General features: G+C 44.9%; 1 long non-coding RNA gene across 3 annotated transcripts; it reads left to right on the top strand.

The window, feature by feature from the left end:
• Positions 1-477: 477 nt before the first annotated feature.
• Positions 478-8,130, top strand: LOC115328739. 3 transcript variants are annotated; one of them, XR_006078263.1, is made up of 4 exons: positions 478-686; positions 4,169-4,290; positions 6,616-6,734; positions 8,059-8,130. It is a non-coding gene; the product is annotated as an uncharacterized LOC115328739 (long non-coding RNA). The 3 variants fall into 3 exon arrangements; XR_006078264.1 differs by lacking the exon at positions 478-686 and adding an exon at positions 2,275-2,445; XR_006078262.1 differs by lacking the exon at positions 478-686 and having other exon boundaries at positions 4,088-4,290.
• Positions 8,131-27,861: the final 19,731 nt, after the last annotated feature.

Raw genomic sequence — 27,861 nt, 5'->3', positions numbered from 1 at the left:
TGACTGGCTTGTTTCACTGATAGATGGCGCATCTTACTGCCCAATCAAAAATAATTATTGTTGTTCTATATCCAGCCGTTTATTACAGTACCTAGGTAATTTTTTCTTCCTAGGCACCGTGGTTTACCAAAATGGGTTTACTACACTGTAAAAAATGACCGTGAAATAAACAGTCACCTGACCGTGAACGTCACGGGGCGCCCACCGTAAAAAAAAAAACGGTATGTTGACAATGTTTTTCGAGTGAAAAGGGTACGGCGACGGGAGGAAAGAAGTGGAACGAGAGAAGGCACGGCGACGGAAGGAAAGAAGCGGAACGTCCCAAGCGAGGCGCGCTACACACTCCGCACCACGCTCCAGACACACGCACGGCACGCACGTGATGTGTTGGGGGCCTTCTGCGCCTGCGTCGTCGGGCTGCTCTCCAGTTCGCGGCTCGCGCCTTGACCCTCGCCACAGCCCTCGCCATCGCGCTGCCTTGCTTTCGCACCTTCGCCACCTTCGCCGCCTTGTCTGCTTTCGCGCCGTTAGCGCCGTTCCCCCCGTCGGGTCGCCATCTTTTGTTTCCCGATGGAAGAAAACAAAGCGAGGAAAGTTTGCGGTAGGGAGCACGACCGTGGCTACCAAGACGGCTGACGGCGCAGTACCCGAGGCGTTTGGCGGGCCCAATAGTAAACGAACATAACGTGAGTATCATTTTGAATATGAATGTGGCAAGCACGATCTGATTCTGAGAAAATTAATGCCCGTTGCCGGCAAGATCGAGAAAGAGCCGACACCGACAAACCGGCAGCACGTGCGTTGACGGAGTGCATCGCTGGCCGGCTGTCGATCGTCGTTCGCGCTCCTTTTCGGGAAGGGAGCACAAGCGATTGAGAGCCAGCCAAAGATAGCTTCAGATTAATACTGCGCATTCTCGCGATTTGTCGGTCTTAGCTCTTTTCTCGCTTTAGTGAGGCGACGGCTTGAACAACCATGTTTGTTTGCCGTGTTTGTTCAAAGGGATCAACCACGTTGGTCGAATATGTGCGTCATTATGACAGCCACGAGTTCGGAGCGCGGCAGATTCCATGTATGCACGCAAGTTGTTGTTTGCAGTTCACTACTTATGTAGGGCTCAGATGTCACATCTTACGGTTTCATAAAGGTCAACTGCGCGCGAGTGGACCTCGGCTCGATTTAACGGGTGACGTAAACTTAACATTCACGCTCCAAAGGAACAAGCAATACTAAAGCAATTGCACCCTACCAGTACAGAAATGATGTATTTAAATACTCTTTCTTTTGTCGGACTATTATTTAGTGGAACACCCTGCCTGAGCAAGTTGTCAATTGTTGTAGTCCTCAATTATTTGAAGCACAGCTGAATGAATTGTTTGGTTAAATTTTGCATGTGGAAATGTTTATTTTTTGAGCATGCGTGGGTTGCTGCAACCTACCTGCGCTCGCCTCACACGGTGAGTGCATGATTGAGTTATTTCTGTGTGTTGTTTTTCCCCTCCTGTGTAGAACGACAGGGCCACAGTATTTCAAACGAATAAATAAATAAATTTCCAAATAAAAACCAAAAGAAGTATGTCAAATCCTAGAACAATAAAAACCTAAAAACACTGATATATAAATATAAAGCAGGTCTCAGAGTTTAAATCAAATACAAATCATTTGAAGTGTTTCACATGTCTGTCAGACAATTCATGAAATCTACAATGGCTACCTATAGCCCATAGCGACAACACACATTTCCGAAGTTGCTAGAAGTGACAAATCATTTGATTTCTTTGCAGCCAATAGAAGTATGTGCTAGATGTAACGATACAGCGTGTATCCATGCGAATGCGGTTGTCCTGTGCAACTGGGGAGAGAGAGGGTCTTCGAGGTTCCTGTTCAGTTTTGGTGGCACATGTCTCCCCTCCACTAACCAGGGAACATTTGCCTAGGTGCCTTCACGGCCCATCCTCTCCCTTTCTGGAGTAGAATTCTGACTGGCCTACACTCAGACAAGCTCATTCATAGTGGAGGGAAGGCAAATCGAGCCAAGGATCTCATCTCCTGTTGGCAACAAGTAATGTTAGAAGTGTTTGAAATGTGGGGGGGGACTGGCAGTGAGGGTGGGAGGGACAAAGCTGGGCCCCTTCCCTTTTCCCTTTTTGTTTTTACAATTAATTGAAATGTCCACGATCTGGAGGTGCAACCCAGCCCCATTGTTTCAATGCCTTGTCAGCAACTCTACTTACCTGAATGTTTACTATTTTCTCATTTTTTTAACTTTTGTAGGGCATGATCTGTGGACTGCCCACGAGTACGCACTCAGCATTGATGGCAGGCTCATGGTTCAGAAGATACCAGACGTCCCTACGGCATAGGCTGCGCACTCTTTGCGAGTCACTATTGCTTTAACATCTGCTACGCTGAAGGCCTGTCATCGAGCCTTGAGTTCCTTTAGAGGTAATTTCCTGTTCTGTGATTTTGGTATATGTATGTGGATGCCTAGTAGGACTCCATACTTTTTATCTATATCATTTCCAGGCTTATTGTTCCTATTGAAATAAAGCAAACACCTTGCACATTTAGTGTCATAAAAGACATGGACCCACAGCTGGTACCAGGGCCGTACCCAGAAAGAAATTTCGGGGGGGGGGGGGGGGTTTCGGGGACAACGGCGGCCATTTTGAAAATGTCTATTGTCCTATTTTCGCCTATGAATCATGTACATCGGTGGCATATAATGGAGAGTTATAGCAAACCGGAGAACCGGTCCCGGTTTGGTACCCAGTAGCCGACCGGCGCCACTGCGCGTGCGCAGAGGTGGAGATTAAAATTGGATGGCTGCAAGTGCACCGACCATGTACCAGCACTGTACCGGGGCTGGTCCTCCGCTTTGCTAAAAAGGTAATAAAAGGATACTTTCAAATCGCTTGTAACCTAAAGAAAAAAAACTGTCGGGAATTTAATTCCTGGTAATGGAAAGGAATAGAAGTTGGTGCATACCTTTTGCCGATTCACCTGGACGACCCTGTGTTTTATGAGAAGTCGCTAGTTGCCTTCGCCATGCCGCTACCACCAAGCCTAAAGGACCTCCGACCTACCACCGACTGCCAGCGAAATCATTTTTCACGTTCAGAGCAATCACTCTCGTGAAGTTTTAAACCCCAGTTGCAATTCGTATCTATTCTATTCGTACTTAGGTTGAGGGCACAAACACGAAATCTGCGCATATCTTGAGTGCTTTGCGGGGTTTGGTACATCAGGGCCGTACCCAGAAAAAAAATGTTGGGGGGGGGGGGGTCAGAACCCCCTACCCCCCCCCCCCCTTAGTTACGGCCCTGGTTGGTACCTTCCTTCTCATTTTTTAAATAGAAGAGCACATATCTCGCTGATTGCAGAGCTGTCCCAATTGTTTCCGCCAGCTCCAAACAACTATAGCTCCCACATCCTGCACCAATGCTGTACTTTTTATTGAAATTGCACCCGAGCAGAGTCCACAGATCGAGTGCATGCATTTCGCCGCAAGGCACTGCACATGCAAGATGGAGGCAGGTGAATAAAAACCCTTATCTGCTCTCGCAGTCAATCAAACAGCTTCAATTAATCAAACAGCTTCAATTGCATGTATGCATAGGCCAGTGGTCTTGGTGTTTCATCAGGCAGCTGGACTGGATTGTAATAACAAAGCTCAGAAATCAATTTTAGGGAAACATTTAAGCACAAAGCTAACACTGCCTCAACCTGGCTTGTAAAGGTGAAATAAACAAGAAAATAAAAAAAAATAGAGCTTATCTTTCAAACTGATTTGCCCCTTCTGACCATTACATGTCATTTTATTGTGCCCATATACAACGAAACAACTCCAGCAATATTGCATATTTTGATATGCTCCCGCTTCTCACTGTAACGTTTTTGTATACAAGCTTAGTGTTTGGTCCCACCTGTTATAACTTGTGGGTCCTCAGGTTAGGAGAGCTGCAATAGGGAGGCATGAAGAGATGCATGCGGCTCACGAGCCGCAGTTTGGACCCACCTGATATTCTCTTTACTAAATATTTGAGTTTCTTCTAGTCTCTCCCTTCGGTCATGTATACACATGTGACACATATGACTAAATTGACTAACTTTTCAGGTTACCAACTTGGATGAAATGTTTCTTTTATGGCACTGATGCTTATTGCAGAGGTTTCCTGAGCATGAACCCTGACCGTGGCACCAGAGCCAAGCGCTCCAAGTCAGAAGTGAGCAAGAAAGTACTTAACCTGGTCAAGAAAATAGCAGAGCTGGAGTGGAATGTGTGAGGCTGTAAGTATGATTCACTACAGTGTTCACTTAATAAATGGGAAGTGGACATGAGACTCATTTTGAAGAGAAGCAGAAGAAGGTGAAACAATTCAATGAACGTAAGAGTCCACTGTCACTAGAGAGGAAGAATAATTCTCAGAGATAGATAGATGCAGGGATACATTTACCACTAACGAAGGGTATCTGAAGGTTTTGTAACAGACCACTGTCTTAGCAAACTACAAGCCTTACTCACTGGTATAGTGTGTTTGTCTGCCAGTGATGGATTTACAAAAAAAATGTTTTCACTTTGTTTTTTGCAAAAAAAGAAAAATTGAATTCCGCGCTTGATTAGTACTTCTCGTGAGTCCGCACCTTTATCAAATTATCTCTGCTGGATAGCAAAACAATGATATCACACAGCTTATTTTAGAGCAAAATTTCCGGCTGTAGACAGGTACCTTGAATGGTTAGTTCGTGAAATATTGAAAGCAATTTTGCAACTGTTACCCGTCTGAGAGGGGATGTGATGAGGTAGTTTACAATAATGGTTCTTTATTGATTCTGGCGAATGAGTGTATAATTTATGAAACGTTTGGGTAAAGTTGCATGAATTCTTTAATGCTGTGAAGAGGGGATGTCAGGTTTCAACAAATAATGTGTTTTGCCAGTTGAGTTTCATGGCAAAGGCCAGTGACTAACACTCTGGACAGACTGACATGTCACACTGACAGATGCAAATAGTGAATAAATGGTGGTCACTTAGCCATGATCCATGGCATCTAGTCACCATTGTTCCAAAATAATTTGATGGCCTAGTTAATAAACACAGAACACCAAACTAGTGCAAAAGACTCCTTAATTTTTAATTTTATTTTTATTAGTTTATCACTTAAGACTTTTCCTTATTATTTTTTATTATCTTTTTGTGATATATTTTTTTTGTGATTTTACTTTTTTCTTTATTGTATTTTTTTTCTCTTCCTGTTATATTAGCGTCAATGTTGTCTTTGTCTTCCTCTTTCCTCTCATAAAATGTCAGTTGTAAGTAGTGCTCTGTCCTGTCTCATTCTTTCTGTGTTCGTCTTTTGCGCTGATTTTGTGCATAATTGTTCGCGGAGTCCCACCCAGCTTGTCACCATTCTGGGAATAATGGGATCACATAACCATCATCTGTGTGTGGTCACCTGTCCATACTGCAAATAGTGAATCGTTCATAGTCAGACGGTCACATAACCACACACAGCATGCATCTGAATGAGCCCAACACATTCTGACCTTTCATAGCTTTTGTGAGCATAATCAAGCTTGCCTAAATTTTTTCTTACATTGTTGTGATACTGCTCATGCCTACATTTCACCACACATTACTTCAGCCCATTATTATAGAAAGCAGTGAATAAGACCCTGCTTCATGGCTGGACCATCAGAGTGGGCTTGAGCAAATAATCAAAATTTATTGCTGCTCTGGGCAATATACTATTCAATTTTACTTTTGTAAAATTGATACTGTGCTTTCAAGTTTGGGAATTTTTGGCATTATGTGTGGTCTGTCCAATCTAGTTAGCCACCACCGTTGGGCGCACTCTTAACCATACACTTGTGCACCACAAAGAGGTGGTACCCACAGGTTTCACACTGATTCTGCATATCTCGTCTCGCTGTAGCAGAGGCTCATACTTGGGAAGGAAAGTTGTCATTTAAACATATGGTCCACATGTCTTTGAATAGACAGGGAAGTTGAGAAATGATAATCTGAAAATTCTAAGTTGGTGTAAGATTTCAAAAACCAAGTTGTTTGCTAGTACAGGGTCTCCTAAAAAGTTCACGCACTAACATGGCCCACAAATTTGAACATGTATATTATTTAGTGCATGGATTAAATGATGGAGATGTTAGTATTGTTGATCACAGTGTGGACATATGAAGTAGTAATATTTCTTGAACGGATATATTACTAGTTAAATTTACATGTTAGAATAAACATAAAAATCTTCGTTAAATGCAATTGTTGTGAATAACTATATTACAGAATTTTTGTCCCTAAACTTGACACTAGTGGTAAAACAGGGGTGGGAAAGGAAAGCAGGCATTGTCTTCTAGTTTTGACAGGCAAACAGATGTATCTTAATGTAGTATTCACAACAGAATGAATAGGAAGTGTGCTTTCGAAATCCAAAACTTCCTTTTGTTGCTTGAAAATATATTTTTGGCTGGCCCAGAAGGTGCTCCGAAATTACTCTGACCGTTTACATCACATCAGCACTAGCTTGGAGTTACTTTCCTTGATTTTTTCAGTCTGTGGTTTTCTACTCATTCTGTTCTGTTTGAATATGTCTGTTGAAGGTCGGTCATCCTATGTGGGAACGAGGCATGCAACATGGAGCTCGAGCTCATTCAACACAAGGTCTTGGCACCAGGAAGATTTCAGCAGCCATAAGCAATGGCACTTGGGTCTAAATTTGGTGAGTATGATAATGATCGAGCACCCAGCTGCTTGTGTGAAAAAAAAGTGGGGGGACACTTATGCTCGGCCTTAATGTATGACACGATAGCGGGAGGGCAGGGGGTGGAGGAGGAGAGGGGAGGGGGGCGAAAGGGCAGGGAGGGCAGCAGTGGGGAGGGGGAATCCTATGATCCCTTGCATGCACAAGGGATCGTGGCGCAAAACATCGAGGGGTGTTCTCGACATGCCGACGCTGGACGCCGGTTCTTTTGCTGCATTAACACTATTGGGTTGAAACATAACTTAACTAGCCTCACTTAACTCAAGCATAGCTTTACTACGCTGTCTATAATTACATGAAAAAATGTCTATGTGATGCTAGAAATGAGACATGATTAGCATGCAGTCATATATTTTAAAAGAAATGATGCCATTGCTGTGCATCATTTCATGCATCTTATGGTGCATCTTATACATGGCAAATATAGATCGATAAAATGAGAAGCATGTAAGTGGCAGCTGCATCACAAGCTGTCCATGTTTATTTTGGATATCATCTCAAATTGAAGTGCTGAGCAGAATGCTTTAACCATTTCTTTATCTGAAGTGACACTAGGCACAGTGCACAGAGATTCTACTGCCAGCTAAGCCTGACGTTCGCAGCTCGCCCTGATGCAACCGGCCATGACTATTCATATCTCTTATGGTGTGAACATGTCAGAGAAAGATTAATGGTGCCTTTTCATTAGTGCACGGTGGCAAGAGAATTGCAGTCTCTGGGGGTGGGGAAAGACTAGTTCTACGTTGGTGCCAACAACAGTCAACCAGCTTAACTAGATGAAGAGGAGGAGTAAATTTCTATGTGTGCTGCTTAATTAATGTCAACCCCTGATTTTGAAAACAAACTCACTCAGCTCTTAAGTTGACAAATGTCTGTCTAGTAAGTGAATAGTAGGCTTTCCCATAAAATAGCTGTATTTTTGTGCAGCATTCTCTGCCAAACTTTGTGCATATCCTCTCATTCATTTGCCCAGGTATATAGGGGCTGTGCTGGGATACTGATATGGTATTCGAGAAAACCAGAATACATGTACTACATGGCTAATATATAGCTACTGAGATATAACGAAGTTTGACTTGATTAGGAGAAGCTAAGCTAGAGGGGGGGGGGGTTCAGTTGTCACATAAAGCTTCTTTCAAACATTGTAAGCAATATCAGCATTATTAGTTTCTTTGCACAGTGAATAAAGCGTGGCTAACATTATACAACATATCTGTTAAATTGCTTCTATTTTGGCACATTTATATATGTTATATTGATGACTGGTTTCTTTCTTTTCCAGATCAGAGGGTATATGGACCTGGGTCCTCATCATCCAAGTAAATAAATGTTCTGTTTTTATTTCTATCCTACACATAATTTATGCTGTGTTCTGGCTTAATTGCATTTGCATGTACATACACAACGATCGCATTGCAGACATGAAGACCGCACTACAATTACAATGAACAGCATGCCACATATATTACAGGCACAAAATGGCTAACCTAAGGAGACTTCATGACCCATTGTTTGATTCATTGTCTGTTGACCAGTAGTAGGAAGTAAATTGAAGCAGCAAAACATGTGCGGTGAAATGCTAAGCATGTCGCACAATGCGGTGGGAAGATGATAGAATTCGACAATGCTTACTTATGTCGAATTTTGCATACTTTCTGACGTGTTGTACGAAGTGCTAGCGCTTCATTGTGCCAGCATTTTGCACCTTCAATTTACTTCTTACGATGGCCAACTGGCAGTGAATTAAACGGTCAACATTTTTACGGTGACCGTTAAATTAGCAGTCAGTTGACCGGCAAATAAACTGCCACCATGCCGTGATCTTAGCGGCAGTCAGTAAATCTCATTTACGGTCTGTTCAGCATCGCCCCGTAAAATTAACGGTATCTTTTTTTACTGCGACCGTTTAATTTACTGGGAGATTACGGTCAGGCAGTAAATTTGAATTTACGGTCTGCCGTATAAATTACGAGAAGTTGCTGGCAGCCAGAATGCCAGTCAACTTACCGTAATTTTGACGGCCCATTTTTTACAGTGTATCGCTTCGAGAAAACCGGCCCAGGTATGCCCAAAAGCTCCTTCACGTTTTTGCGATATTCTTAATGTGTTGTTTTATTCCTAAAAACATGAAAGGGGTAGCCAATGCGCACGGCATTCGACAAGGTGAAGGGTGCATGATCATGTGCGCTTTGGTGCCATCATTGATGGCGCTGATGCGGCAGCTAAAATCACTGCCAACGCTCAAGTTTTGCAGCCTGCTTATAGACATAGTGAATATCGTAGTGACGACATGGTAAGCTTCTTATTCTTTGAAATATGTGAGATTTCTTCGTTAGCATGTTTTTGTAGAAAGTTGCGTCTACCAGGCAGGGTCTTTCATGATTATCAGGACAAGTAATGCAGGCGTTTCCAATTAATTATACGCCAAACGGTTTAAATAATTTATTAAATATTAGACCTAAAGAGACTTTGCCACATATTTCTGCAAATTTTTAATATGGCACGCATCATAAGGCGCATACCGTTGACGTAACAGCTAGTGCAATTTTGCTGCGACCCCCTCGTGAAACGTTTTTTTTTTTTTTTAATGTTACACCTGTGAGTTAATATTTTTATTCCATTCGCAGATTTTCTGGACGTCAGGTCCGGTGAGCTCCTTGTGGCTGCAGAGGTGTATTCAAAATTTAAAATTTAATGGATGAATGAAGCGCAGAAAATGCGTTCTCTGCTGCTTCTTGAAGAGGAACGCAGCGCACTGCGCCCTACTGAGAAAGTTACACGGAAGCCAACATGTGATGATGATGACAGTGATGGAAGCGGCATTTGACCTTTTGTAGCAGGATCTGTAGCAGGCAAAATATTGTTTGGAAGCATCCACTGCCGCTTTTGAAGCGTTCGTCAAAGTTTTCTGATGGGCTTGACGTACCCTTTAGGAATTTGTAAAGGTCGTCATGTCAGTTTTCTAGATGATGTCGGACATACGCCGCTAGAACATACGCCGTTAGAAGTCAACATATAAATGTCGCCTTGAGCTTAAATGCTACGACGCACGTAGCGTCGTAGTATTTAAGCTCAAGGGCTAGAAAATAGAAACAAAGTGCTAGAAAATTGGACGGGAACGAGCCGAAAAACAAAAGATAACAAATAGCGTCACACATCACCCTTCGATTCTCTACGGAAACTATTATAATTGTTGTTATTTTTTTAAAGCCCTGTTTGGTTCATGTATGTGAGCTCCGAGTCGCCTATATATTTTTAAATTGTATGATTTCATTTCTTTGCGTTCGAACAGAAAAAAAGAAAGAATTATTTGCAGGGACTTCGGTTGCGAAATTTTGGTGTATAAAATAAACGTTTTATTAGCACCCAAAACACGTCCAGGGTTTTAATGTCTCCCTACTCATTTCCCAGCACATATTTGCCATTCTTAAGTAGGAGCGGCGGGAAGATTGCTCTGAAATAAAGGGGGCTGTGGCGCGCTATGCACAGCTCCCGAGCTTGAGCGTCTCTCGAAGTACTTTCTGTGTTGCATGTCTTCTGACCGCTATCTCACTGGAGACCCGAATCTGAAATGTATTGTTGGTTAACTAGCTGCAGGTCTGGCATTGTAGTGTGCCTTCTGCACCGCTAAAGTAGTGTTTAAGGAGCTCGGTCATGAGGGTTAGCACCAGGGCCCTGCGAACTGCAGTGGATTCTTCTCTGCTTGCTCTGTAGGATGGGCGACTTAAGAAAGTTTTCCTTGCTTAGAGCTCCTTAGGGTATTGGATCTCTTTTTTTTTTATAGAGTTCCAATAAATATAGAGGTCATAAGATGAGGGGCAAGGGCGTAGTCCTCCATAAAGTGTAATCGTTAATGCTCGCATTTGGGATTCCTCTTTTTAATCATACTTGTATGAAAAGGGTACTTAGGAGACTCTAAACAATTCCATTGTGACAAACGTTCCGAAGCCGGCTCGGCTCTTTGTTCATATACGACTAAATGAGGGCCCAAATGTTGCAATCTGTCGTTGTTATCTTCTTAATGTCAGTATTTTTACATTTTTTGTTGTGTGTGTGTCGGGTGCATTGCAGCTCGAGTATCACGCTGCTTGGCAGCGTTTCGGTAGATCGGTTTCGGTTGATGCGCGTATTTTATATGTGCCCGAATTCAATGAAGAGCCGTTTCTTCCATTTTCTTTTTTTGCCGAGTTTGGAATTGCTCACGAAGGCGATGACGTGGCCGGACTTTTAGGCATGTTCCCCCAGCGCGTTGCGAAGAAAGACATACAAGGCAACGCGCTGAAGGAACATGCTGAGAAGACCGGCCGAGCTCTTATTGGCTGATTGAAAACAAAAGTGGGTAGATCTCAAGGCATCCAGCATTGAGGTCCTTATCCTTCCAATCGAAGCCAATCAGAGCTCGGCGTCGTTCTGACGTAGCCTCAGCCCCTTCACGTGAAGCAGACGACTTGCTCTCTGCATTGGTATACTTCGTTTCAGCTTCGGTCCGAGCGCGGCCGATGCTGTGAGCCGAAGGGCCAATCGAAAAGCGCAAAAAGCGCAGCGTCATGGCGTGCTCTCTATGCTGGATAGGACTAGCCGGCAGTGGAGCGCGCACAGAGAGACGGCGAATACCGCCGGGTCCCATCAACTGCAGAGAGCACGCCATGACGTTGTGCCTCTTTCGCTGTTTGATTGGCCCTTTGGCTCATAACATAGGCCGCGCTCGGACCGAAGCTGAAACGAAGTACTGTAATAACTGCGGTCATACCTATGTGCGCTAGTGCTCAGCGTGCGCTGGCGGTGAACTTCCAGAGTTATTTTGCAGCGTTCAGTCTACACTATCAGGACTGCAGGTCTTAGAAGCTTATTAATCTCAGCTCGTTCTGACAATGCAATTTAGACAGCGCACTCTAATCAGGCGTCCAGTGAATATCCTTATATTACGCTTTGCTAAAGTCAAACTGAAGCTAGTGCTACTAGCTTCAGACAACTCGAAGAAATCCAGAGAGTCGAGGACTTTGAGCGAGTGATCGGTGCTAACTTAAAAAAATCCACAAAAAAGGTAGCAGTTCCAAGAGAGACTGCCGGAGTAAACGGTGACTATGAGAAGCTTCGAGCTATTCGCCGGAGATCAGAAAGACGATATAGGAGATCGGGACGAACAGAGGATTTTTATGAAGCCCAACGTATTCACACTAAAATGAAACGGCTTTTGCAAAAACTTTCTAAACGCCGATGGAGAAAGCTTTGTGCAAAATTTTCACCTTTCGCCCAGATCAAAATGGTGTAGCATATAGTACGCTCCTTGAAATCACCAGTAACTCAGAAAAGACAGTGCAGAGCTTTGGCCCTGTCACAAGGTACTTCGGAATTGACAGTGGCGGATCAATTTTGCGCTCTACTTACAAAGCAGGGAGACGCGATGACCTTCCCTGAATATTACGCATCATGCGAAGCCGCAATTAAAATTATAGATGAAGAAATTAACTCAAGTAATTCACACCTGGATTGTGATTTCAGTATCCGTGAACTGGAAGGTGCACTGGTGACAATTAGTAAACGTACAACTCCGGGTCATGAACAAATAACATATCAAGCACTTGCAAACCTTGGTCCGGGAACTAAAACAAATCTTCTTGGGATCTTTAATGATGTCTGGAAAAAAGAAACTCTCCCGGACTCATGGAAACTGGCAAAGGTTGTTCCTTTACTAAAGTGTGGGAAAAGCCCAGCAGCCCTAGAATCGTTTCGTCTAGTAAGTCTCACTAGCTGTGTTGCGAAACTTCTGGAAAAGATGATACATTTGCGCCTTCAATGGTGGTCAGAATTCAATCACGTATTACCTGAACAAATGACTGGATTTTGCCCTAGGAAGTGCACTATTGACTCTGTGCTTGACCTTGTTACCACAGTGGAACACGAGCGCGCATCTGGGAACATAACCATAGCAGTCTTCTTGGATATTCATCGCGTCTTTGATACCGTGAGCCACACACATGTTCTGCACGGACTCATTCAACTGAAAGTGCGAGGACGGGTTGTACGTTGGATAAAAAACTTCCTACTCCATCGCAAGATATTTGTAGCCACTAACGAAGGCAACAGCACGGAACATGAGTTAAAACAAGGGGTTCCACAAGGTAGCGTACCTAGCCCTACTTTATTCAACGTTGTCATGGCTGAATTACCCCAGCGACTCCCTCCAACGCTCCAAATCTCGATGTATGCAGATGATATTTGCATATGGGCATCTGGTTCTTCTTCAGAAACCTTACAATTGCAGTTGCAGTCTGGCCTCGATGAGACATACAAATACCTTCGTGAGAGAGGCATGGACATCTCAGCTAAAAAATTGGCAGTTCTACCCTTCACTAGAAAACACCTCAAAGGATTTAAGCTCCACCTACGAGGACAAAACATCGAGCGAGTCAAGTGGCACAGATTCCTTGGTGTCGTGTTAGACTGTTCTCTTACATGGTCGAGGCATATTGATATGCTTGAAAAAAAAGTTAAGGCTATCGTTAACGTACTTCGGTGCATCGCGGGTGCGAGATGGGGAGGGTCAACGGACGGTCTCCTTCTTCTCCATACAGCTCTTGTACGACAAAAAATCGCATATTCAATACCAGTTCTACGAGGAATTTCACCAACATCGGAAAAGCGATTAAATTATATGATTGCACGAAGTCTGCGCATATGCTTAGGTGTTCCATGGGCTACTTCTACTGAACTCGTATTCGCGGAGGCCCGAGAACCTCCAGTGGTTGTCCTCCGTACTCAAGAAGTATGTCGACACTACTTTCGTTTAACCACACACGACGGTGGCCGTCCCTTGTGTCAAGACATCCTTCGACAACGAATTCAATGCCAGTTTCGCAAACTTCTTATTACATTGCCAATTTACGTACCAAATCATGTGCATTGGCTTCCTAACTTACAACGCCCCCCATGGACAATAGCGCCACTGAAGATACAAACAGACATATCTTGAATTGATTCTAAATCATCTGTAGACTCTACTGTGGCGAAAATGCTCTCCCTGGATCATATACAACTTCACTACGCCACTGCTGTTCATGTTTATACAGACGGATCGACCTCAAATCGAGGCTCAACCTCTGCTTTTACTATTCCCAAGTTTAATGTAAACAAATGCTTTCGGCTTTCGCACCATGTCTGTTCAACAACGACCGAGCTGCATGCGATATTTTCAGCGTCGACATTTATTGACACTTTTAATAAGCCAGACAATTGGATCATACTGACAGATTCTAAGAGCGCACTAGAACTATTGAAGGGTATAAATATCCGGTCCTCTTGGGGCCTTTACTGCATCAAATTCAAATGACACTAGTCCATGCAGAGGGTCTTGGACACTCGATAAGTCTCCAATGGATCCCAGGGCATTGTGGAATTGCTGGAAACGTGGAAGCTGATCGATTGGCTACAGAAGCCTATATATATGACGCAATCGAACTAACCATCTTCACACCCACAGATGCCAAACTACTACTTCGGCATTACCGAGAGGAATATTCACGACGACACTGGTTCACTGAGAAATCTGTCGACTCTCTCCTTCCGTATATTGACCGGGACCTTAAATTTCCACCATACTCCGGAACAAAAAGGAAATACGACACTCTTCTGCACCGATTAAGACTCGAAGTGGCTTTTATTGGAAGTTTCTTGCATCGAATTAGACATCGGGTGACCCCAGTATGCAAATGTGGTGATCCTTTCGAGGATGTTAATCACATCCTCTTAGAATGTCAGTGCTACGCCAGTGAAAGGAATCGAATGAAAACTCGACTTCAACTATTGGACAGTCGTCCCTTATCTTTGGCAAAACTTTTGGGCCCTTGGGCGAACCGACAAAAACTCAAAAGAGCACTAAACATTATTTGTGACTTTTTAAAAGACAGTGGACTTTTATACGAATATTAAGTACAGACATATGCCGTACGCCTATGGTTGTATATATTTGTAGCTATGTGCACAAGTGAGTGAGCGTGACAGTATGTAGCGAGAGTGTAAGTGATGTGCTCTATCCCAGCTGAAAATGAGACAAGCAACAGACTGACAAGAAATGCATCAACTGCATCAACTGTTTTGTGCTGTGTTTTGAAACAAATGTTCTGTAACGCTCCGTTTTTTTAGCGCGCAGCTCTTAGGGGCCCGTTCCCGGCTTGAGCGGCGTCGGCGTCGGCGTCGGCGTCGGCGTCGCCGTCGGCGTAACCGCAACTCTCGTAACCCTCGTAAGGGTTACGAGGGTTACGAGGGTTAATCTCATGAGGGTTACCCTCACGAGGATCACGAGGGCCACGAGGGTTACTTACCCTCAAAAGGGTTACCTTCACGAGGGTTACCCTCACGAGGGTTACTTACCCTCAAAAGGGTTACCTTCACGAGGGTTACCCTCCACGAGGGTTACTTACCCTCGTAACCCTCACGAGGATTACGAGGGTTAGTTACCCTCAAAAGGGTTACCTTCACGAGGGTTACCCTCACGAGGGTCACGAGAGTTACCCTCACGAGGGTCACGAGAGTTACCCTCACGAGGGTCACGAGAGTTGCCCTCACAAGGGTTACTAGGGTTACCCTCACGAGGGTCACGATGGTTACCCAGGTCACGTGACCCCGGGGGGGGGGGGGGGGGGGTCACGTGACCTGGGGATACCCCCGAGGTCACGTGACCACCCGTTGACGTCAGAGCCACTGATGACGTCATCAGTGACGTCACTAATGACGTCACCGGCATCCGCATCGTCGTCGTCATCATCACGGGCGGGAAGTCACGTGACCCCGGGGGGGGGGGGGGGTCACGTGACTTCCCGCCCGCCGAGGTCACTTGACCCACCCCCCCCCCCCAGTACCCTTCCCTCCTCCTCCTCAAGAGCTGCGCTCTAAATCGGCGTTACAGGGAGTTGTAAACGGCTTTCATTTTTTTTTTTTATGAGCGTGTTTGTGTGTGTGTGTGCTGGTGTGGTCATGTCAGGCCTGTGCTCTTACTTCGTACTCATTTCTTTTCTTCTTTATTCATTACGTTTTTAGGTCATAGTTCATATCACCTTCAAGTTTTGGAGTAGAAGGCGCCATTTCAAGGCTGCCAAATTCTCCATAGCACAATTTATTTTCTTCTTCTCTAACCATTCAGTTGAAAGTTTCGCCGCGCCCTGTTCAGTTTTCCCTTCGTTTTCGTTTATGTTGTTTTGGTGTATTACACCCTGGTGCAATTTGTGAGAGGGCTGTTAAACACTAAAAGAAAAAAAAAGCCACTACAATATCTGCGTGGTCGGCTGCAACACTACGTACAAGAATGGGCACGGCACGAAGTTTTAAGTCTTTCCTTCGAACCAGTATCACAACTAAGAAAAAAGGAAGCGTGACTTGCTCCCTCAAGAGAGCAAATGCGCTGACACAACCATTAGTCCCCTAGGGAAGCAACGGTAACGGGAACAACCCTTGCTCCCCGACCGTTAGTTCCTCAAAGTTGAACACCCAGGACTAACTTTTGTACCCTTGCATTTAGGCCACTGGGACTAAATGCTGCGCCCTTACTTTGTTTATTACCAAATTGCGCCCGTACAAACCCAGGTGGCGTTAGTCAACGTCTAATTCAAAATTGGTAAAAAGAATGGTATCGCTGGGGTAGATCGTTTCCACGCTCATTGCATTCACATATGAACAACGCTTATTTCACATCTGCACACGTATTACACATTTTAACATAGACAAGGAATTATAACACATGACACAGACAACACACGCACCAAAACACACGCGACGACACGCAATTTCAATCGCTACTCCAAAGCCTACCCATGCATCTTTTATCCTGATCATATGAAAGGAGTCGTTCTGTCAGTGACCATCTCAATCGTGAACGATGTTGCAACTATGATGCTGCTTTCGCATCATTACTATTCTTCAATATTGTTGCTAAACCTTCCAAGGAGTGTACCCATTACTAAGAAGTAACGGTAGAAAGAGGAATTATTCGTGACAGTCTATAAAACAGCGTCCCCATAGGCTCGCAACAGTCATGTTCTCGCTTCCTCGAATAGACTGCCTTACTTTGCGCATGCGCGTCTCCATGGCAACCGCATCGTCTCTTGCGAAAAAAACAAAACAACAATACATAGATTGTAAAGAATAGAAAAGAAAAGGAACCAGAATAAATCTTTGTTTTTTGTCTTTGGAAACGGTTTTTCCACGTGCTACGTGGTTATTTTCATCTCAGTTAAACCAAAAAGAAAATATAAATGCTTTCAAAGCACGTTCAAAAGAATGCAGAAGGGAAGGACGCCAGGTCAATGGCCAAAAGCCGCATGGACAGTGCATCAATAATGGCGGCGCTTGAGTCATCGTCGGCTTCTACGACGTGCTGGTCCAGAATCTGCGACCGTTAACAAGTCAGCTTGAACCCTTAAACATGCCCTTTCCTGCAGGTTGCGAAGCTACGAGTGCCTGTGGACACCTCCCCCTGCGTTCCGAAACAGTAAGTGCGTTGCTAACGCCGGCCATCGGCGATGCAGCAGGCGCCGCCATCTTGTCCGCACGTCTTTTGCTTCCGCGCTCTTGCTCCCCCGCGCCTTTAGCTGCTATTGCCCCCGCGCTTTTGCTCCCGCGGCTGCATTTGCTCCCGCGCGCCTTTCGGCTAGCCCCGGCCGAGTGCAGTTATTCCTCAGCATTTGTTCACGGTACCTAGCTCGAACCAGATGGTCTCTTCGGGGAAAAAATGGGAGTTCCGGGGACCAAATGCTGCCGTTAGTCATTTGAGACCATCTTTTTTTCTTATAGAGTGTACAATTCACTTTTCCTAGTGGCGATGGAACAACATGCACACCTACAGCAAACTCTAAAATATAAAGCGAATACTTCCCCGGGAACGAGAAGCGGAACGAAGTCATTCCCCCAAGCAACCCACTTTTGGACGTTTCCATCAGCCTATAGAAAGAGAGTAGTGCTGGGAATTGCGGAACGGCGCGGAAACAATCGCCCGGTTGTTGTCAAGCTTATACAGAGAGCAACGCGGAGCGCAAGTCCGTCTGCTTCTTTTGCTAGGGGTGCGGTGACGTCAGAACGACAACCAATTCTGATTGGTTTTGATTGAAGGATAGCGGGTAGACCTGAATGATGCTTGCTTTGAGCTCTACCCACTACCCTTCAATCAGGACCCATCAGAACTTGGCGTCGTTCTAGCGTCACCGCAACCTTTGCAAAAGAAGTAGACGACTTGCTCTCCGCATAAACATGCATCATTAGCGCAGTCCACTGAACGTCAACTTACTTCTCTCTGTATTTACGCGATGCACAATGTTTCTTGTGGGCGCTCTAAATTTCGTCAGCGCACTACAGCGCGCCGTGACATCCACTTGTTCGTCGAAAAGGAGCTCCTTTGCGTCGTACACGTGGCCAGATTCGTGATGGAGTTTTCCGCTCGTCTTATTGACACCACGGAAGAAGCTCTCTGGATCCGTCATAATCACGACGTGGACACTCTCCGCTGTACTGGTCGTCGCCGTTGCTTTCCAATGATTCTGCGCCGGCGGCGCCGGCTACCGAAGGAGCTTTCCGAATTCGTAACCGCCTTGAATACTGTCGTAATCACGACGGGACACCGTCCACAGTCCTGTTTGTCGCCATTGCTTCCCGATGATTCTGCTCCGGCTACCGCTAGGTGGTGGCGAACAACAGGCGACCGCAGCGAGGCGGCCAGCTCGCCCCGTTTTCTATTGCAAATCCGGCCTATAAACCAAGTGACTTCTATCGACCAGTTGGAAACTCTCTGTGATTCACGCTGTCTGCAGAACAGCTCAGCTGCTCCGCCACCTCTCAATACGAATGCAAACCAGTACGGTCGCTAGGTGGGCGCTATGACATTCGCGTGTGCCTTAGTCGTAAGTACCGAGGAGATCGTGGTTTGTGAAACCAGGGCAAAGCGCAAGCTTGAACACATCTTCGTCGGCCCACCTGGACAATTTGTTTATGTGCTAACTATAACTGGTGCTAACAAGCCTCTCAAACGTTTTCCCGAGGCAGCTCGTCAGTGTAATTGGGCGGTAGCTTGATGGTTGTGAGGGGCCTTTATTAGGCTTTAGGAAAAAACAGGATAAGGTTTTCAGAGGATTCCAAACCTGATAGGGAAACATGCCTTTTTCCACAACATATATCTTTTGTGAGAAAAAGGCATGTTTTCCTATCAGGTTTGGAATCCTTTGAAAACCTTATCCTGTTTTTTTTATATTAAAAAAAAAAACAGGATAAGGCGTTCAAGAGGGTCTGGAGAAAGGTGGCGAAACAAATCATAATGAATTCATCAGGCCGAGGGCAAAAAGCTTTGTTACATTAAGGGCCCATTTCAAGCTCGCATCGCGTAGATACTTGTTTATAAGACGCTGAATTCCGTCCCGACATGACAAGCTATTGTCGCTTCGCCTGAAGTGTTAACGCTCCGAAGGTAACCCTGTAGTTGGTCGAACTAGATCAATTACAAAAAAAAATGTTTTACGAGTATGTTACCCATGTCTTTTACTAACGAAGAAGGAGCGTGCAAGGTTGGGACATCAAAGCGCCTTTAATTCCCATTTATTACTTTCCTATGTCTGCCGCAGTCCCCTTTGGCAGGGACAAAACTAGTTAAAAAAGAAAGATACTGCATCCACGACTTCCGCTTTGCATGCTTCTTAGTCTATCGAGCCTTGCCCTTTTGTCGCTTCAAATCAACAAGGTTGCGTGAAATGAGATATCTGCAAAATCTGCCCCATGCCCTATTTTCATCGGCCCGGGTTGTGGAACACTTTTCGTTCCACCAGGGTTTACGTTTTCGGGGTACATTACAGACGTTTGTGGAATGGAGAGACGTTTGTGGAATGGAGAGCTGAGCAGCCCTCAGTATATGCTCCGCAACATGAAGCTGTGCGTTCTCAGGTGACATAAGAGACGCGAAGGGTCTAAAATGGAGCGAGGTTAAAAGCACCCAGTCAGCTGTGTGTAACTTCTACCTAGGGACGCGCTTTAAAAAATTAGGGAAAGAAACGGTAATCCTAAAACAACTGGATAATGATCACTTCCAAACGGGTCATGAAGATGCTTACCGGAACAGCAAGGAAATAATGAAGGTGAAGCAATATAAAGATCAATGGATATAAATGTGTTGCGTGCCGCACTAAAATAATTCGCTCTCTTTCGTTTAGATGGCAAACGTTGAATCACAGTACTTCGGGAGTCTTGACGGGTACTACCCCACATGGTATGATACACGTTAATATCACCCAAAGCTAAAAGAAGAAGGTCGCGGGCGCTGTTCTACAAGTTCCTGCAACTCTTGAAGGTTCGAAAAACCAATAGGCGCGGCATCCTGTTCGCCTTCCTTTTTGTCCTCGTCTTTGTTAGCGCTTTTAAATTTTATATCATGAACCACCTCGCCCGCTTCGCCACTTTAGTACCACTAGGCGGCAAGTACAAAAAAAAGAAATTGTTACAAGGTGGTTCAGAAAGAGAAGTACTGCAACACCTTCCAGTGGCGCGGAGAGGGGAACTTGAAGCAACTTCATTTTGCACGACCACTGCAACACCACCAGAAGGTGTGGAAGTGGGACGACCTTTTCTAAAAAATATGGTGATGTCTTAAAATTTTTAAATACTTGGGGTGAAGATCGGTCTTTTGCAAGGCGAGAGCGATGGTTCGAAGCTCATTCATAAATTACTTGACATCGTCAATGTTTCTTAAAATACCGGGACAGTTCCATTACATAAAATATAACTTAGCCATCTATTAAAGGTGTGTAAATATATGTATAAATATAAAAATAAGCCTAGCAAAATAAGTAAAACTATAGGTCCAACTCAAACTAGGTGGAAGGCATCGGGACCACTATTTTGGTTGGACTACAGGCTTCATATATTTTTTTAGGTTTTACGGAGTGTACCTCATACTGCATCCTGTCCTGGTCGGACCCGGGAGTGGACAGATTGTCAGCATCTGACGATATCTCCACCTCCATGAGGGGTATCCGCTGCTTTTAAAATAACGCTGGTCCGGTCAGGTGTGTGGGGGAAGGAGGGCGGGAGGCCTTGGAGAGGGGGGGGGGGGGGGAACGAAACTCGAAAACGACCGGCTGGAAGTGTTGCAGAGGAACTGGGCTAGGGGTTGCCCGACCTTGTATGGTCCCCTCCCTCTACCGGAGCTGCATGGGCACGATGCCGCTCCTTCAGTAGGGGGGCGCTCTCCAGCGATCAAGAGCGAGGACCTCGCTCCATCTCTCTATAAGGGGACTTAGGAGAGCGGGCAGGCGCGGCTGCTGCCGGAGTGTCTTTGGAAGGAGGAGTAGCACGCGTGCTACCAACAGGGACTGGAGAAAGCTGCTCCTGCCCCTGTCGGATAGCTGGGGCTCTGACGTAGGCCACCAAGATCTCGAGAGAGACCTGGGTGGGCTCGACTCCGAGCGTGGTGCAGGGCCGCTGCGCACCACCTCGGCAAATCCTCCTTCAACAAAAATTAGAACCGATTTTTGGCTTCTGAGTATGGTATATTTAACTTTACTTTGATGGCAAGGATGTCCTTTTCTTACTTTCAAGGCGGACATGCCCGCTCATAAGCAGGATGTGGTCCACCGTAATCAAAGCAGTAGACCACAGCCCCCTCGCAAATATCGGAAACGTGACCTTGACTTCCAGATTTTGCGCACATCTCCTTTTCTCGACAGCTGCGTGTTCCGTGATCATAACGCTGGCAAGGGAAGCACCGCTGTGGCCTGGGGACGTAAGGGCGGATGTGGCAGTTCACTATCCTGCCTTGGTTGTCTCTGGGAGTGTGTGCCTTTGAAAGGTCAGTATAACATATTTCGAACGGCGAACGGATTTGTTCACCGTCCCTCCAAAAATGCGGTTGACAGCGTCAGCACCAGAACCCCTGAGCCCCTCGATGAGTTCTTCCTCACTCGTGTGCAAAAAGTCGTCCTCTGAGTGGACTCCACAGGTTCTATTCAATGTACGATGAGGGCTCACCGACACCTTCACGTCAACGATGGTGGTCAGCGTAAGCAGCACGTCACACGTTTTTTTTAAATTTTAATTTGCTTCAACAAGGAGGTCTTCAGAGTGCTACATTTTAGCCTTGTGGGTCAACCCTACAAGGTTTTCTAACCCTATCGCTACAATAAAAAGCCAACAGCTTTGAAACAGGTGTTTGTTCACCAATTGAATGAATGACTAAAAACTTAGTAAATGTTTCTACTTCTTCACATTCTTTGTGGATTGTTTTTTGTCTAAGGCAGCGCCTTTTAAGGATGCGCCCTAAAAAAGGCTTGGAGGTGTGGGGCGCCATAGGTAGGTAAAGAGTGTTCGAAATCCGGAATGCCCGCCTACCACCGAGCCCAACAACGAGTTAAGTAACGCACAATATTAAAAATGGCTTTGCTGGAGACGTAATTACTCTCACAGTGCTGTCGGGAAACCATATTGAGGTGTGGGTTCAGACAAGAGGTCTACCGGCACCAAAGGTTGGCCCGTGCCGCCATAAATGTGAAAGACGAAAGAAGAGGAGAAGGAGAGAAAAGACAAAGAAAGGATGGATGAAAAGAGGCGACTAACTAAATGATCCTGGCCGGGCCTTGCAGGACTCCCGTCTACGAGTAGCGGGGTCCAAAGTAGTGTTTTGCCTTGCCCCGGGTGTTCCCACAAGGTCCACACCCGCCCCGGGCTCGACTGGGACACCAGTATGCACTTTTCTCCAGACACGGGAAAGGCACGCACGACCAGACGTGGGTGGGCGAACCCACATCACTCAGTGTCCGTGGTGACGTCACTCACCAAACACCTGCATTCACAGGTGCCCTCTGCGGGATATCGGGCTGTGTAGACGACCTAATTCGGCACATACCTACAACTCTCGATTCGCATGTAAAGGACACCACCCACTTCCTCAGGGACATATTAAATGTACTACATGTACCGAAAAGATCACATCTTGTAACCCTGGACGTTTCTTCATTGTACATGAACGTTCCACACGACGACAGAATAGCTTTTTAAAGGCATGTACGAGTCTCAAAGGAAACCAGAGAGCCCAGATGGTCATGTCATTGCGACCCAACACGGATTGTTTTAGAACTAAAGTATTTGAATTTCACAGTGAAATTTCTAGACAGGTTAGTGGTTCCCCTGGGCACCAAGAAGGCGCCCAGCTATGCCAAAAATGTGTATGGTGAAGTTGGATTAAAACTTTTTGTGCCATTACCCATTAAAACCACTGGTGTGCAATAGGTTCATAGATGGTATATCTTTTTCATCTGGACATACGGTGAGACGGACATGCAGCACTTCATACTTGATTACAACGCTGTCCACCCGCACATTCGTTTTACTCACACTTCCTTTCAAACCGACATTCACTTCTTGGACGTGACCCTTTCAAGAAAGGATAGAACATTAACAAAAAAACTTTATCGAAAGCCAACAGATCGGTAACGTTATCGATATATCGATTTGCATATCAAGGATACTACCCACTTCCTCAGAAATTTATTGAGTGTACATATACGAAATAATCATATATTGTAACGCTGGACGTGTCTTCATTGTACACGAACGTCCCACACCACGACCAGTTGTGTAGGACCAGTCTCTATGGTAAATAACAATAGAATTTATCTCACTGATGATGACGCTGTTGAATTTTTCTGTGACGCATTATCTGCCGTGTTTAAAATACTATCATCACAATGCCGCCAGATATTTCAACCCTGTCAGTGCCACCTATGCATACAATTACTCTTATGGTAAACGGCATTAGCAAACTAATGAACGCGCTCTAAACGTCGTCGTCACCGGAAGCGGACGATATAAACAGAAAAATATCGAAGATAACTAAACCGCTGTCAGCTATTTTTCTAACATAATTATTTCAACAACCCTTAGATACCGGTGATGTTCGCGGTGACTGAAAATTAGGCAAGGTCGTTCCGGTTGACACATGTAGCGATGCGCACTCCCCTCTAAATTGCCGGCCCATGTAATTAACTTCTGTATGCTGTAAGCTCATGGAACATGTCATTCATTCAAAAGTCATGCAATTCCTGAAACATATGAAGTTCTTTTTTCCCAATCAACATGGCTTTAGGAAACACCGTTCATGCAAAACGTATCTTGCCGGCTTTCTGTCACGATATTTATTTTTCTCTTGAAACTGTTCAAGTTCATGCACTTTTTTCAATTTTATCTAAAGCTTTCGATTACGTTTCCAGTAAACTTCTACGAGTAAAGCTGTCCACAATCACTCTCAACTATTCAGTTCTAGCCTGGATTGAAGGCTTTCTCACCCCTCGAAGCCAGCAGGTGCAAATTAACAACTGCCGTTCCCGAAGCGCACCTGAGACCTCCGGTATACCGGAAGAATCTATTCTTGTACCCCTACATTTTCTCGTGTATAATAATGACGTCTCTTTTTTATTGTTTTCTAATGTTCGCCTACTTGCAGATGAATTTGTAGTTTACAGAGTCATAGCCAACACAGATAACTTGCTTAACCTACAGGCTGATCTAGACCGAAATAAATATTCGTGTTCAAAGCGTCAGCTGCTACTAAATACATCAAAATCCAAATGCCTATATTCTATTGAACTCATCAACGTTTCCACTCTTCCTACTCTGTTGGTAATAATAATATTATTTTCTTGTCGACTTACAAGTATCTGGGCGTTCACGTCACTCACGTCCTTTCTCGGAAAACCCCTACTAATACTATAGTTTCCGACACAAACCGAACTGTTGGTCTCTTGCGTCGTAATCTTCGTCTCGCATCCTCATCTGTGAAGCGACTTGCACATGTAACATTAGTGAGCCCGAAGCCAGAATATGCATTGTGAGTCTGGTACCCCATCTCAAATACCTTGTGTCCGACTTAGAATCAGTTCAAAATCGTGCCGCTGGCTCTATACACGAACTCAGCTCTGTTACGTCGCGCCGCGGTGGTGGCGCGTCGGGCGCACTTCCGGCCTGGGACGGTGGGCGGACGTCGCCGTATGAGACACGCATTCCTGTGTTCTTTTGCAAGAAACTAGACAAAAAATCTGCCTTCTCGTCAAAACGCTGCAACGGGGGGCTGTACCAAAAGAGTCACGAAAGGTTTCAAGGTCAGTTTTCGTGTGTTTTCTGCCTGCTCGGTTCGTACGACAACGTGAATAGGGGCCTTGAAAAGGGCTAACCAGACGCTGTCAAACTGCAATAGCTTGTGCGGGCAACACTTTGGGTTGAATCATCACAGATACATGTGGTCGCCAGATGTATTTGTTTTGTTCAAACATGAACGAGCGAAAACCGCCAAGTTGTCCGGACCCCGTGCGGCTTCAGTGTGTCTTCAAATTCAAACGGTCGCCTCATCGTCCGAAGTGTCGCGTGCTCTTTCAAACTTGTCTGGTTTTTGTCGTCTGCTCGTTCAAACAAGAGCGGCTTGTTGACCAAATTTTGACCAGGTTTTAAAAGACTTCTAAGTAGGCTGGGTCTAAACAGTGGATACAAGATGTTGATCATTGCTACCACTGGCCATCACCGACTTGTTACGCCTGATTCACTTGGTCTGATCCCGCTTCCGATTTTCAGTATCAATGTTGATCATCGCCGCTAACGTCTAAACGTTTGCAGCACGAGCGACGTCGTGACCGAAAATAACTAGGAGAATCTCATCATGGTTTTGGCGTCCATTCTGTAGGGTTCACATGAATGAATCGGCGCACGTCAAAGTATTTACGCAAAGTTTAGCGGCGTAACAAGCCTTGATAATTTCGCTCAGGCGACTAAAGTGGTAAGACATTGCTATGAGTACGTAGAATCGACAATTCCAACTAACAAAAAAGAGTACGCAGATTCACACAGACGCCGACAACGTAGGATTCCAATGGTCTGTTGAAGCGGGACGTGGTGCTTCTTGCCCACACTTCATTGCGCATGCGCTCGAACTGTCATCTGCTCTTTCAAAAATGTCTGCGTTTTGTCGTCTGCTCGTTCAAACAAACGACAGCGGCTCGTAAACCAAACGTTGACACGGCAATTGCGGTAAGAAGTAAGTGCAGGCCTCAAAACATTTTTAAGTTTGATGGTTGGTTGGGTTAAGTAAGTTCAGTATGAACAGTAGATACATGGAGAAGTTCATCATTGTTACCAGTAGCCATCACCGACTTGTAATGCCCAATTCTACTTGCGATTTTCAGTATCGACGTCCACCATATCTGCTAGGGTGTATGCTTTTGCAGCCCAAGCGACGTCGTGACTGAAAATAGCGAGCAGAATCTCATCGTGGGAGTTAGGCTTTAGCGCCCATTCTGCGGGCCTACGTGAAATCAATCGCCACACGTCACATTATTCACGCGAAGTCTTGCAGCGTATCGAGCCTCCTTAATTTTGTTGAAGCCGCTCAAGTAGTCGGACATTGCTAGGAGGACGTAGAATCAACAATTCTATCTCGAAAACGAGCACGGGGACTCACACCGACGCCGACAACATCGCATACTAATGGTTTGTTTATGGGAAAGGCAAGCTTCTTGCCCACCCTCCATTGCGCATGCGCAACGCCGGTGGCGTCCGCTAAGGCCGCTCCGGTTTGTTTGTAAATATGAGTTTGTGTATAACATCCCAATACTCTAGGGTTGTTGGTGTAACTGAAATTTTATTACTTTCTTCTCATCACTTTGTTTCTTTTTCAGTGGCAGCCGACGCCGCTGAAAAGCTTCAAGATACAGCGAGGCAAAAAAAGAAAAATGTGCTCTTGAACGGGATAGTGTTTTTCAAGGTCGATCGGCCGCCGCTTTTTCGGTAGGAAGCTCGCGATATAGGCCTAGCCCGCTTATGCGAAACGCTAGCTCGCCTTCACCGAGCATTGTAGTTTCGAGTATGTATTGCTTTTACTTTGCTGCTTTATGTCGGGAAGCGCCCAAGAGCATGTGGACGTGCTTGTTTGTCTCCACGGTGAAGAATATGGGCGGTGTTGGCGGCCATGAAGCTAATGTTGGATTCCATCGAAACTTACACACAACTTCTGATCGTTTTGCTTTGGGTATTCGAATTTGATCTTAGATTTCGTCCTACGCACGTTTTGCGACATTTTCTTCTGCCACTCGCTAAATCACACAACCAAAAGCAAAGCGGACAAAATACATGGCTCTGTCACGTGATGATGGTCACTACGTCATCATCGAGCGATCTCAGCGCTCCAGTCGATCCTGCAAGAGGCTAATACGTAGTACTCATTCTCGGTATCCATTATACACTTTTCTTCAAACTTCTTTGAAACCCGTCTGCACTGCACATACTCTGCACTACACATTTAGCACGACCATGTCATCGGCGCGTGCTTGCATTTTACCAACATTAATGGACCGAATAATAATTTTCTGCTAAAATAATTGCCTTTCCAAAATAAGTGAAAAGGAAGCATCTTCAACACCTTGATTTTTATTAGCTTCGTCTAATTTTGTAGATAGCGTTTATTTTACTCACGTCTTGAATAAGTTCTAGCAAATTAACTTTAATTGTTCAAACAAACGTAAATTTTAATTTGCAATTTTCAGGGGAATGTTGAAAACCACAACCTAAGTCCTAAGTCAATTCAAACAAATTCAAAATCAAATTCTTTATTGAACCCTGAATCAGAGAAACGAGGCAAAGACAAAAGCAACTGACACGCTGCTTGACTAGTTTCTGCCCCCCGTAACTGCCCAGGGAAAAACAAACATACACTTAAAGACACTAACATTTGACATATTCATTATAGCATGGGAAAGACAACATCATTTATATTGCTAAAAAGAAGAATGTAGACATAAGGGGGAGAAAAAAAGACACGAAAAAGTATAGGAAAAATAACAACATGCATAGAACTCATACAATCGTGTTATACTAAACTTTTATTAAATTTCATATGAATGTAGCGATTAGGGAAAAAGTGAACATACCTGTTTTACGGACATACTGAAGATGTTTATATCGGGTTCATAAAACGATTCAGAATATGGGGCAGGGTATATTTAACATCTGATTCCCATAGTTGGTTCTTGAATGGGGCACTATTCAAATCTCAGCATTAGGAGTCGGATCAATTCCTTGT

This window comes from Ixodes scapularis, unplaced genomic scaffold (genome assembly GCF_016920785.2).
Source record: "Ixodes scapularis isolate PalLabHiFi unplaced genomic scaffold, ASM1692078v2 PGA_scaffold4__175_contigs__length_147842914, whole genome shotgun sequence".
Taxonomy (NCBI): Eukaryota; Metazoa; Arthropoda; class Arachnida; order Ixodida; family Ixodidae; genus Ixodes; species Ixodes scapularis.
Note: the sequence above shows the minus strand (reverse complement) of the source record. Positions and strands in the feature narration are given on the sequence as shown.